The sequence below is a fragment of the Thermobia domestica genome, chromosome 2, assembly GCF_964235325.1.
Source record: "Thermobia domestica chromosome 2, izTheDome1.hap1.1, whole genome shotgun sequence".
Lineage (NCBI taxonomy): Eukaryota > Metazoa > Arthropoda > Insecta > Zygentoma > Lepismatidae > Thermobia > Thermobia domestica.
In genome coordinates this window covers 171,678,740-171,692,784 of record NC_137455.1, presented here as the reverse complement: position 1 = coordinate 171,692,784, position 14,045 = coordinate 171,678,740, and the positions used below count along the sequence as shown (strand labels likewise).

The 14,045-nt window shown below is 35.0% G+C and overlaps 1 protein-coding gene across 1 annotated transcript in view; it reads right to left on the bottom strand.

Annotated features, from left to right (window-relative positions):
- LOC145677243 (kinesin-related protein 2-like) overlaps positions 1 to 14,045 on the bottom strand; it is a 335,651-nt gene that overhangs the window by 212,968 nt on the left and 108,638 nt on the right. The window lies entirely within an intron of this gene.

Below are 14,045 nucleotides of genomic sequence, written 5' to 3'. Positions count from 1 at the left end.
ACAGCAGTCTTAATTGTAAGAAAATATAGAATGCAGCTTAGGGTAGTGGAATGTGATGTTAAACTAAACATTTCTATATTTTTTCGTTTCAGTGTTTACGAGGCATCTTGGCAACAGAACAAACCAAACACAGCAAACATACGTACAGAAACCTTTATGCATTAACACCACTGGCCTTTCCAGTCAAATGTAGGAAGTGTTTTTTTGACTCTTGAACATTTAAGATGTATTTGTGTCTATTAACATAACCTATTCTCAATTGAGCAGCTTGGGTCACCAAACTCACAGCACGTTCCACGCCTTGACTGTGGCACGGTATAGGTTCAATTGGAAGTGATCCATCAAGAGCTTGAAGAAGATCCTCACTGGTTACATTTTCCAGAATTGGAGGAGGTGTAATCGGTTCACATTCCGAATTAATCATATTTAAGTAATCGTCTGCTTCTAAATTACGAGTTTTTGGCAGCTGGTAGTCTCTTAGTTCGCCAGAGGTTACTTGTCTTGCTTCAGTGATTTGCTGAATTGCCTTTTGTCTACAATACTTCTTTGGGTCAGTCAACATTGAAAGAAGAATATTTTCCGGATAAGCAAAATAACTATTATTTTTCAGTACTTTTTTCATAACTCCCTTGTGTTGTTCGTTTATATCATCAGCATCTCTTAATAATTTGCTAATATACCAGACGTTTCTTGCTCCTTCTCATACATTTGGATGCGATTTAATCCGAAACCAATCAGGCGCATACACTCTCATAATTACTGTCACTAGGTATTTTACGTTTTCTGATGGTTCATTTAGCGAAACATATAGTCGAAGTATTCTATTGGACTTTGTAAGCCATCTTGCATAATGCATTTTTCCTGACGATCTGTTAGCTAACTGGTCTGAAACATTGCCGCAATGAATACTGTAACACATTTCATAAAGGTATTTTTGATCTGAGCTCAAAGTGACAACAACCTCTGCTGGAATTTCTTGAACACTGCTTTCTATTACGTCAAATTTGACTATTTTCAACTGAGTCAAATTCTTGCTAATTTGTTACCCGATATTCCCTTTAAAAGTGTGCGGATCTGAGCTTTTACCATCTATTACTTCAAAAACATGCTTAAAGGGAAACTCATTTGTGTGTAAAAGGCAAATGATCAATTGGAGTGGTTTGTTGAGATGTAGTTCAATCAACTTGATAACTCCACCTGCACGTCGCCCTGTATTTACCGGAGTACCACCACATAATATTAACTGTTTCTTTGCTCTCAGTATCTCCTAGGAAAGTGATGATTTCTTCAGAAATGCAGTGAGCAGTCCCGTTGTCTGGAGTTACGTGGTCCATGTAAACATCCCCAGGTTCCTTTACTATAACGTAATGCTCCTCATGCTCCATCCCATTTGCAGGTTTCGTTTCATTCTTTCTCCCGTCAAATCCAATATATTCAAGTTGAGCATTTTTTGATTTGATTTGTAAAGTATGCTGTTCTCCAATTCGTTTTCTTTCCCTTTCCACTTTCTTCTTATCTAACATATTAGACTGATCTAGGATTCCCGTGTCTTTCAAAGCAGCATTTACAATAGCAGCCGCAGCCCTGGAACTGACTCGAAATCTGTCTGCTGAAATTGCCAAATTTTCGTAAGTGAATCGGTTCTGCTGATTTTCCATGAGTTCATTATTAGGAACATAGTCACTGTCATTGCACATTTCAGGCTCAACACTATCACTAACAATATCGCCACATATCGTATCACTATCAGTACTTGAGGCTGCAATTAAACATCTCTGTCTTCTTTCAAATGCATCTTTCCTATCTGCTGTTCTCCTTCGTGCGGCAGTTGCGCGTTTATCAACAGTGCTTAGCTGATTTATTCTTCCAAAATAATACCACACCTCTACTCTACTTAATGCTTCAATTTACTTTCTGTATTATTTATTACACGTTGTATAATATATCACTCCTTGTGATGTACGCACGTGGTGAGTCTTTAAGTCAATATCCCCGAAATTTCAAAATGTTTGAAAATCTATTACAATTTTATGCGATATTTTTATATCTTCTATATACATTACACTCGTACAAAAACACTCTGAACCTTCAATAAATTTCTTGGTACATGCCTGAATTCTTACACCTGTATAAATTACTTATTTAATAACTCTTATTTCAGAAAATGACTAAAAAGTTCTTATTACTGATTTACTCAGTGCTGCTATACAATATAGTGAATTGCTGGGGGAGGAGTGCGAGGGGTAGGGAGAGTCGCAAAACCTTGAAACTTTATACATATCATGAGGAAGACATGTTAAACTCTGTGCATAGTGTGGATACTCAAAAACTAAAATTCATATATTTTTTGACCCCCCTAGTGCCCACGCTTCACTACTTATAAGATAAATCACAACGTTTCGTAATCTTTTTATATTTTTTAACATATCCAATACTCCACTGGTTCCCAAACTGGGGAGTCTACCCCTGAGACACATGAAAGAAAATCAAGACGACACAGATTATTGAAATACCATGAATTGCAAAATTATTTTTACACTTTAAAGGGCCGCAGGTTTTTTCTTTTCAACCACGATTAGCTAATCTTTCTGTTGAACAAACTTCCAATTAAATATTGAGATTTTGTTTTACTAATTCCAATATGTACTCTATAAGGCAGAAAATGGTCATTACGCAAAAGAGATGAAAAACAAATGGAGGCTTTCGAAACGTGGACATGGAGAAAAAAGGAGAGTAGCTGGGTTGAACGGAAAATGAAAGAGAAGATTTCAGAAATAGTAGCAGTAGGGAGAAAAGAATAATTTTAGATGTAATTAAGAAGAGGAAGAGGAACTGGTTGGAACATTCATTGAGGAGGAACTGTATTGTGAGGGAAGTGCTAGAGGGATGATGGAAGGAAACAGAGGGAGGGAACGACGGAGACTGTAGTTGAATGAAGATATTAAAACAGAAAATTGCTGTGTAAAAACGAAGAGACTAGCCGAGGACCACCATACCTCGAGGCTTTTCAGTTGCAGCAAATGACGTGCCAATAATGGCAGAATAGCTATAATGATGATACGTTTAGCAACTTTGGCCAAAAAAGAGAGGGAAAATTAAAATAATAATCATTATAATCAAATCTCTTAATATTTTAGAATGATTTGAGTGAAAACTGAAAATGATTCAACTGTCTATGTCTTTTGTGTAAACTCAATTTACATAAATATTTTTGACCTATATTAGAAATACAAAATAAGGGCATCAAACTCCAAGTTATTTGAAATAACTGTACAAAATTACTATCACTTGTGAATATGAATTATAAATTGTTGTATAATGTTATATCGCTCAATCCTCGATGTGCAGTATACCTAATGGGGCTAAAAGTTATATCGATTAACAATTATTCAATGTATAAGCATCTGACCATGAAATCAACCTTGCGGTCACAAACACTAGGTTTTTGTTAATGTCATAAAAATGTTATTTCGATATTAATTTTATGAGCACACATTAAAAATTTCCAACGAGTGCTTGAGCCTCAGAGGCAAGGCCATACCATATAATCAGCACCTATGGTGTATTGAATTACCGATTTTCAATACTACATTTCTCTTCAGTTTTGGAAGAAGAACATTACTAATATATTTTGAAATGAAATGAAATATCTAGTTTAACGTCCCACGATTATGCATCGAGGCTAAGATAGACGGTGATGATGAGAAATGACTGAAATGGTGGAAGGAAGAAAGTAGGAGGAAACGGGAAAACTCCGAGATAACCCACGCGCATGTCGTTTGCCCACCAAAAAAGCTCACGTGACGCAAGCTGAGATTGAAGCAGGGTCCCCATGTACCAGAGGTGAACGTTCTACCTCTGAGCAGGTACTTGTGAAAGACTCTTGGTCTTGGTCTTGGTTTTGCAAGTATTGTCTTGGTCTTGATCTTGCACCCCTTGGTCTTAGTGTTGATCTTGTATCAGGATTCATGGTCTTGGTCTTTCATGCAAGACTCTTGCACAAGCTGTAAGACCAAGACTCTTGCGCTCATCAATAATTTATGACCCAGGCCCAAAGTGATATACAGTATACTTTCCCCGAGTCCGGCCCGCGGGCTCTTCCCTATATCGTGCAGACCTTTATATCGAATAGAGAAGGTTTCCCATCTTTTAACACGTGTGTCATTATATGTTAATAATTTATTAATTGTAGCATGGAGAAGAGCTCCTATAATAATATTAAGAAGGTAATGTGTCAAATGCAGAATGGGAAAGATGCTGATTCTCCCTTGGTCTATGAGGCACCCTTCTTAAATATAATGTTCCTCCAAATAGGCATGTTTTTAGAAATTCGTTTCTCGGTGCGCTCCTGCATCATCTTGCTCGAAATGCTCGGAGTAGAAATTTCGCAAATTCTAAAGAGACATCAGAACTTTTCTCTAGCTCAAGGTAGAACTGAGGTAATAATAATAATAATAATAATAATAATAATAATAATAATAATAATAATAATAATAATAATAATAATAATAATAATAATAATAATAATAATAATAATAATAATAATAATAATGCTTTTGAGCCGGAAAATATTTGAAGTATAAAAATTGTGGGTTGCAAAGAGTAAAAGTTTCCATTAAACCTATTTCCAGCTTCACTTATGATCACTTGAGTTCCTATATCAAATTACAGAACAAGTCTAAGACTGCAGTTCAGTAGTAGCGAAATTTTATTTATTCTCTAACCAAAAGTGATTTGACAATGAACTGTTTTTATCACAGTTACTGAATTAGAATTATACACAATATAATAAGAAAAATGTACTTGAATAGCAGCCAGAACATTAAAATAGAAGGGCTAAGTTTCTTAGGTGGGGAGAGAGAATATCATTTCACTTTACATTCACTCATTAATACATACCAACTGACAACTGAAAGTTTCAGGGGGTTAATATGGTGGCAATCATCTAGCTACGGGCTTTGTTGACAGCGAGTTGGACTGCTCCCACCAAGTGACGACGCCAGAGAGGCGACAAGCGGCTGCCCCCAGTGACACAGTGCCCCCGACTCCACACCAGATTTTATTGAATTGCAATGCAGATTAAGTAATATAAAACTATACTTTTCAATATATAGAAATAAAACTAGCTGACCCCCCAAAATTTCTCTGCTCCTCCGTTTGCTCCCCACTACCCCCAAGAAATTAAAGCTGACGTCGTCACTGCTTGCAACACGACAAGAACACGAAGTGGAGTCTGAATACTTACTTTTATTTTCAGTTAACGCATTACAAAGTAACATGTTTTGAACTTGGAAACAGAGCCCCACTTAAAACTTCCGAAATACAGAATGCCCGTAATGTAGGGTCGTGGTGGCTCATTGGTAATGTTCACCTCTGGTGCGTGGGGGTCCAGGTTTGATCCCAGATTGCTCCAAGTAGGCTTTGTGATGGACAAATACTGAGTGCATCGGTTTTCTGGAGGTTCTCCCGTTACATCCTGCTTACGTGATTCTACCACTTCTTTCATTTTCATCATCACTGTGTTTTTTTAACTACGCGGTTAACCGCGAGACTTGAAACTTATTGTTTTTGGTCTCTCATGCTCTCTCTGCTCTAATGTCGTTACTTATAAGCAAAAGTTCGTATTTACAAAAGAGGGAGTCCAAGATTCGAAAGACGCTCCTTCTTCATCTTAAGTTTTCGACTCTGTTTTCACATAATTAAGATGTATCTAAAAATCAACTGCGAAAATACCGGGAATATTATAATTTACGGTGTTGAATGTCGTAAGAATGAATGAAGAATTGAATAAACAGTTTTCGAAAAATATTATTATAAACACTAATTAATGTTTAAAAATACTCAAGATTTTACTTGAGATGGTGGTCTTACTTTAGGTGGTCTATGGTAGGAGTTGCCTTTGTCAGGGGAAATGATATAATCAGTACAGATGGTTGTTACAGTGCTGAACTCCATACAGCAAACTTGTCCACAAGCATTCAGAAATGATCAATAAACATCATGTTACACGCCAATACTGTTGCGCAAAGGACGGTGCAGGCTGTCTGTGAGTTGGAGTATGAAACCGTTCTTCTACCGTATTCTTCTGACATCTCTCCCACCGATTACCATTTCTTCCAGTATCTCGTCCACTTCTTGGAAGGGAAGACCTTGCCTGGTGATCTTTCGCCACGAAATCCAATCGTTGGCTTAGGATGGCAAGAGGGTGTGGTTGAAAACAGCGACTATTTTGGTTAAGCAGATGTTATTTTCGAAACGTTGCAACTAGAGCGGACATCTAGTGGTATCAACCTAGTATATTCGTTTTATTTCTTGGTAAAACTTGATCGTATTGGCAGGTTCATTTTATTTCGTTAGGGCATTAACAAAAATGACGACGATATAGTACTATTAACAAGAACTCAACCATTCTATGTGATGGTAATATGCATTTATATACAATCCTTAGGCTGTAATTTTCGTTTCCACTAGAGAAAAATGTATATCGTTCAGAAGTGAGCAGAGCATTATTCAGTGAGCAATTATCGTTCTTGCGGTTCCTATTGTCTGTACACCATAAGCATCTGTTGTTGAAATGGTGCCCAGAGTACAATGGCGGACAGAATAACATTTCATCCTCCTTTTTGAAGAATCCGCTTCTTTCTGTAGCACCAAGATGCTCGTGTGTACACGTATGTGTAACAGGCGACAGATTGGGGAAGGCATAAACTCTGCATTGGTACATTAGTCCAGTAATAAGCGGTATATATAGTGATATTCATTATTATAATACAACACTAAACTAAAATTTAAAACCTCTCCAAGCCATTGGCATTGTATGCTTTAGACGTTTAGAGATTATGAAGTATTAGTAAAAATCTTACGTGGGATGAATAAATCTAATAAGGATAAGTTCCACACAAACCTGGATTGGCCCGCGGGAAAGTGTACCTTCTCAAATATAGTTTGCCCTGTGCTTCCAGGCAGCACTTAAAATGATGTGATGCTTTTGCACGTGAATATGTTTTTGGAAATTGTCAAATTTCCCTATGTTTAAAACAAAAAAAAAAACTTCTTTAAAATAATTAAAAGAACGAATTAGTAGAAGTAGAGAAAACGTATGGGCAAAAGCTCACTAATGCTTAGTATTGCGCAATACATTCCGCTCGTACGCAGTAATATGCAACGCAGAATGACAAGCAAGAGTCTCCACAGAGGGCGCTGCACGATGAGTGTGTGTATGTCCGTTCGTGCTGTGCTATTTAATTTCGTCAACGACCTCAATGTTGGACATGGCACTCCAGCACTCCTCCACTCTCTCGGTACCTCCTCCGCTCAGGCGGTATGCAAGTGGTAGTACATTACCAGATATGTAGAAAAATAACCTGTTTGGCTACCACTAACAAGGGGAAAACAGACTTTGGTAAATGAACTTCGGGGTCATCTTTCGCGAGGTAGTAGTGCACATTTAATGTGTTAATATTACAAACTAGAAGAGCACAGTAGTCAGAAATAGCGGACAAAAAGAATCTAAAAGTTTCTGACTCGCCGCATATATGATACGGTGCGTTAAGTTATCAAGTGACAGTGTAGCATAGCGAGAAGCATCTACACCTACGTGAAAAGGATATTTTTTTGTTTTTACCTTAACCAATAAAATAGCTATTTTAACTACAAGTAAAATATTAATTCACATATCTTTATAATGCATAAAACAATAGAAATGTTCAAATTAGTTGTAAAACCTTGCAATGTTCCATGTCAACTAGCAACAAAATGTAACCTATTCCGTAAATAAATTGATATCACGCGTTATTTTACAGTTACTACCGTCGTTGTGTAAAATTGTTCTTGACGCTTCGTGTCTATATCTGTGGACAGTGTGCGAATTACAAGGGAGATGAGGGGAAATCATTTTTGGTAATACTGGATGCATATTATAACCAGCGGCATCATTTCAGACTTCACTTGAGGGGAGGGGCAAGAGCACCACCGACTTATGACTCTCGTTTTGTACTAGTATATTAGTAGACAATCGATTAAAGTATATGTATTCCTTACACTCTTCGGGGCGCAGTTACCCCCTCTTGCTCCAACAAATGACGTCCCTGTTACAACTGTCATAATTTCCCATGTTATTATCGTCTGAAATGACGAACTTGGTTTAGTATACACTCAGTATTACCAAAGGGGGTTTCCCCTCATCTCTCTTGTAGTTCGCACACTGTCCACAGATATAGACATGAAGGGTCAAGAACATTTTTTACACAACGACTGTGGCACCCATAATATAGCTCACGATATCAATATATTTACGGAATATGTTACATTTTGTTGCTAGTTAACATGAAACATTGCAAGGTTTTACGATCGATTTGAACATTTCTATTGTTTTATGCATTATAAACATATGGTGAATTAATATTGTAGTTACAAATGGCTACTTTCTTGGTTAAAACAAAAAAACAAAAATATAACTCGAGTGGGAATAGAACCAGGGACTCTTTTACGTGAGGTGTAGATGCTCCTCACTCTGCCTCACCGTCACTTGATAACTTAACGCGCCGAAGTCGGAAACTTTCAGAAACTTTTTGTCCGCTTTTTCTGGCTATTGAGCTCTCCTAGTTTGTAATATTAACACTTTAAATATGCAATACTACCTCGCGAAAAATGACCCCAAAGTTTATTTATCAAAGTCTGTTTTCCCTTGTAAGTCTGTTTGGCAACCGAGTTTTGTGATTGGGCTACTAGAACTAGAGAGAGAGAGAGAAGAAAGGTTGGTCTTGTCAGAAAATCATACGTTTTTGTATGCCCGAAAAGAATACATCAGATAAAACTGTATTAAATGAAGATGAAACTTGTCGTTACTACACTATATACTTTAGAAATCGTAACCAGTATATCAGGTGACAGTGAAGTTCCTCTTCTGTTATCATAGGACAAAAGTTGCGCCCTCAAAAACCTTACGTCCGCGTCTTTTTCTGAGGACCAGTCCGGTTCTGGTTTCACAGTTAGTTGTACAATGTTTTATCTGTATGTGAAGTTAATGAAATTCAAAAGCTTTACGTAAGGGGTCAATTATTTTAGGATTAAGGAAATTGTGATTGTGTTTTAGTAAACTCAAGACTTTTCCATGCTGGACTGACATATTCTATAAAGCTTATCGTCGTAAGAAGCTATCTTCGTGTTCTAATCTCGCGTACTATGCACTTGTGCATCATTTCTAACGAATTTATCTCTAAAAGGTAAGATTATTTATATCTCAGAAGTAGATATGAGGAAAGGGCTTCCGTAGGAGTTAACCAAGAGGTACTAAAAACTATCAGTTTGGGATAAAGATCAAAATTTTAAAGAAAAATTTGAAAATTATAAAAATGCATGAAATGTAGATCGCAGTCATAAACTGAACTTGGACGGACATGTATTGATACGAAACACCATCTCTCGGTGTAGAACTTATTTAAGGCAACATGTTAATACCATTGATGAATATTATGCTCAGGATAAATGTCTTATATATATAAAGAAATGGGTCATATTATCTGTTCTTGTACTATGGTGAAGCGTCTACATCAACAACCTACATACATAACATTCATACATACATAACATTTAGCAATAATATTTGTACATCATTTCGCATAGTTGTAAAGATGATAGAACGTGCAATAAATGCATTTGAGCTAAGGAACTCTTTCTTACCCTTTTCACCTAAGAGGATGAAAGAGAAAAAAGTAATGATAAAGAGGAAGTACCATCCACGTCTGATTATTTGCAGAAATGTTTAAGTTGCGGATAGGTAATTCGAAGGGTATATCCCAGTTAAAATATTTTTTTGCCAGCAGGGAGACTGAGAAAGATTAGCAACCGCCACCAAGGGCAAGCGATTAGTTAAGTCTAAGTGAAAGAAAAATAAGAGAAGAAAATAGTGTTGCAGATAACCAAGAGGAAAAGAAAGAAAAGAGCTTGATTTGGAAAAGAAAAGGAGGAAGAAAACACATTCTCCATTTTTTTTATGAGAAGCAGGAAAAATCGTCGCAACTTTGAGAGCACTAAAAAAGTAGGGAGTCACTTGCAATTAAGTAAAGGCTTGATAAAAAAAAGAAAGAAAAGAAAAAGTATGGAATAGTCACTACGGGCCTTATGCAGTGTTATTTTGACGTATGATGCACAACATACTAAAGGCCTCACTACTGTAGGAAACATACGTTAGTCGAACTCTTTAGTATGGCACTAATCACGCTTCAAAACGACTCTGTATAGGGCCCTATGTGTTTCGGAGAATTATTCAGCCTAACCAGTAAGTGGAAAGTTCTTAGTTGGGATAAGAAGCATATTGTTGTATTCTTCATGAGTTAGAAGACACTGAAGTGCAACACTTTAAAGTAAATGCTCCAGTCCTTTTAAATCTACGATGGTTATAATTGTTTTCGGTAACCTGGTTTAGAGAAGTAATCTATCCAGCTTTTATCGTAACAAGTTCATTTTGAGTTCTAATTTTACATTGTATTGCTAAATAACTGTGCTTTTGTAAGCGTAGTTTCTGAACTCAGTTCCGATGAGAAATATTTTATGATTAAGAGCACAAGGCAAGAGAGCCCGTAGCGTTCAAATTGAAAAATGATTTGAAATAACAAGATTTCAAATACATTAAGATTCAAAAGAATAGTATTTGACTGTAGTAGATTTATTGAGCCTTCCCCTTCCGTTGTAAAGTACGTATGTGTGGTACTGATCCCATTTCACATAAATAAAATGTTGAAAATGCAATAAAGTTCAATGTAATTCCAAACGTTTGTAAGTGCCATCTGTGAAGCCATTCTTAAGTTTTGCACGCGACATGCAGATGCGTTCTTTCCGCTACACTGCTTCGATGCACACGGTATTGGATAAGCACCACTGGCGCCATCTGTCGTCCAGAAAGAGGTGCTGAACCGAAATATTCACCTTCGTATCACTCAGTGTCTGTATCCACTGGTCCTCAACATTGGTAATACATTAATCTAAATGACCTTCGAACAGTTCTGCCAAGAATCTTTTACACATTCCGTTATGAAGCGAAAGTTTTATTATATTTATTGTCGTAAGGAAAAGACGAAAGCAATTCATTTATAGTTGGATAGAAATTAGTGACCAACTGACGTTTACTTGTCTACATCCCCAGATAATCTTATAGTAACATCGCATTGTGTTTTGGATTCTTTACGTAGACTTCAATCGATGTATGTTAAGATGGTTTGAACTTCATGCTCTTTATATTAATTTTGCTCTTTAATGCTAGCAAACCATATCTAATAATCGTCAAAGTTCCCATATTCTAAACTGCTCTTTCCCTATTGGCTATATGGTCAGCGTATGCGGCTTCGGAGCAGGAGACCCGGGTTCGATTCCCACTGAGAGCTCACTTGATTCGGATCGCACGTTAAGGTCCACATCCAATAATACCCTCGAGTGCTGAACGGGACGCTAAACTGCAAATCAACCAACCAATAAATTATACAATAATAGTAATAATAATGTCTGATGTTATCAAACCTTTTTTGTTCTCATTTCATTTACACCCAAACTTCCGAATTATGATAACAGTTTTGGGATAAGTAGTTGATAATAATTTCTTAAATAAATCTGCATGTATCAAGTAAACTCGGACATTTAATAATGTTTTAGAGACGTTTTTGAATAGTTAGTTGTCGGATCAAAATTCATTTGCATTTATAGACTCTTATAAGCAATAGCGGGAAAAATTATTTTTAAAACTATTTATATTATAAAATTATTTCAAGTTATCACCATAAAACTTGTAACAATTACTCACTCATGTCTATTGTATTTGAGGAATTAACAGTTCTCTTCTTTTGAGTATTAAAGTATGGGATTTTAGTGAGTTTAGGTAAAATTGGACTACTTGGATGCCAAATAATGGACTAGTGATTTCATTTACTTCTATAGATGAGTACCAATTTTCTAAACAGTAAATCGTAAAACCAAAACCTACATAGTTATAGCTTTACTTGCTAAAATAACAAAAATATGAATTGTTCACAACATATTGAATTTCAAATTTCACTTCTACAAAAGTTCCATTTTGGAATTAGGGCACTTGGCATCCAAGCTGTCCAATTATGGAAAAGATTACAATGTGTCAAAAAATGCACCGTAGCATCGTATTCCATCTTGATTTTGTACGCAATAAATTAAAATGGTGTCAGGTCCTATAAATAATAAATAACCAATTAACTTTATGACTTAAGAAAGAAAAGAATTCAACGCTGAAGAAACATAAGAAAACAGAATGGATGCTATTCTGTCAAATGAATCCACTCAGGATTGGAATACCCTATTTACCCAAGATTTTGTTTCATATAACAATTTAAAACCCTTCCAAAATAACCAACGTGTGTCCTGCTTTTAAACAAAATTATCAATTATGAGAAACCATATTTAGTTTGATTTCTACAATTATTTCATAATGTAAGCAATTATTGATGATATTGAAATTCCTACACAAGCTAGCACATCGTTAAGGCAAATGCTCAATAATATATTTTACATTATCTTCCATACATAATTGAAAAATAGTATCATAAATGCAATTTGGGGTAATTATGTATTTTTAATAAACATAATCAAGTCGAAAATTGTAAGATATATTGAGATATCTACTACATTTTATATTAACTAAATTCTACACTTTATTTTCAAATTTATTTCTGTATTTTTGAGATTTAAATACACCAAATCGAAGAAAAAGATAGAGCTACTTTACAAAATTTTCTTGCTCTCACTTTTTAAATTGAGTTAATATCGTGCTACAGTTATTGTGGGAGAAATTTATTTACTAAGTAAGAACAAAAGCATAATAAGCATTTTCAGAAAACTATTCCGAAGAGAATTCACCATCAAAAGCAAACTATTCTTTGTGGACTTTTTCATAAGAAATCCTTTGTGCTTTTTCATTCCCTAGTTAAGTATGTTTGTGGTGGGCAATATTGTGTCGGTGGGTTATTATGGTTACTCCCGTTTCTTCCAACATTCTCATCCCACCAATTCTTCCATCATCACTCACTTGCGTTAATCATCCATCTTCCTTACTCAAAAGAACATAATCGTGAGACGTTAAACTGAAATATTTCATTTCATTTTTATTTATACGATTGTCAGATTGTTAAGAAAATATTTATTTAAGAAATATGAACAAATAAATAGAGTAGTTTCTGAAAAAAATTGTTCGAAAAACATCCAAATAATAAACTAGTCCTTGTTTATGAAAAATGTTTTATGTTGTATTGTAGGATTCTTAATGAAATATTTATTTATGGAATAAGAACTAAATCAACTGAAAAGTTTTTGAGAAAATCGTCTAAAAAAAAAAAAACTCATCCCCAAGAATAAACTACCGTACCTTGTGAAGTTTTTTTTAATGCAAAATGATTTATGCCGATTTATTAGTTATTTATGAAATAAGAACAAAATCATCTTAATAGTTTTTTAAATACCGGTAAATAATAATAATAATAATAATAATAATAATAATAATAATAATAATAATAATAATAATAATAATAATAATAATAATAATAATAATAATAATAATAATAATAAAAATCACCCGAAAAAGATTCATCTCCAAGAGTAAACTACTTCTTGTAGACGTTTTCACTCAAAATGATTTCAGGTATATTGTAGGATTGTTAGGGAGATTTTTATGATAGAAGAACAAAAACAACTGAACAGTTTTTGATACTATCGTCCGAAAAATAACTCAAATCCAAGAGTAAACATTCTCTTGTGTAATTTTCATGCAAACTGTTCTATATCGTACCGGTATTGTAGAATTAATAATGATATATGTATTTATGAAATAAGAACAACATTGCTTAAGTTCCTTTTCAGAAAATCGTAAAGAATTAACCACCAAAAGTAAATTAGCCTATTTTTCCCTATAATAAAGAACTACTACATTATAGGATTGTTAACGAAATATTGATTTATGAAAAATTAACAAAATTGTTGAAGTCGTTTTGAAGAAAATAACATTAAAAAATATTCTTCAGTAAATTACTCTT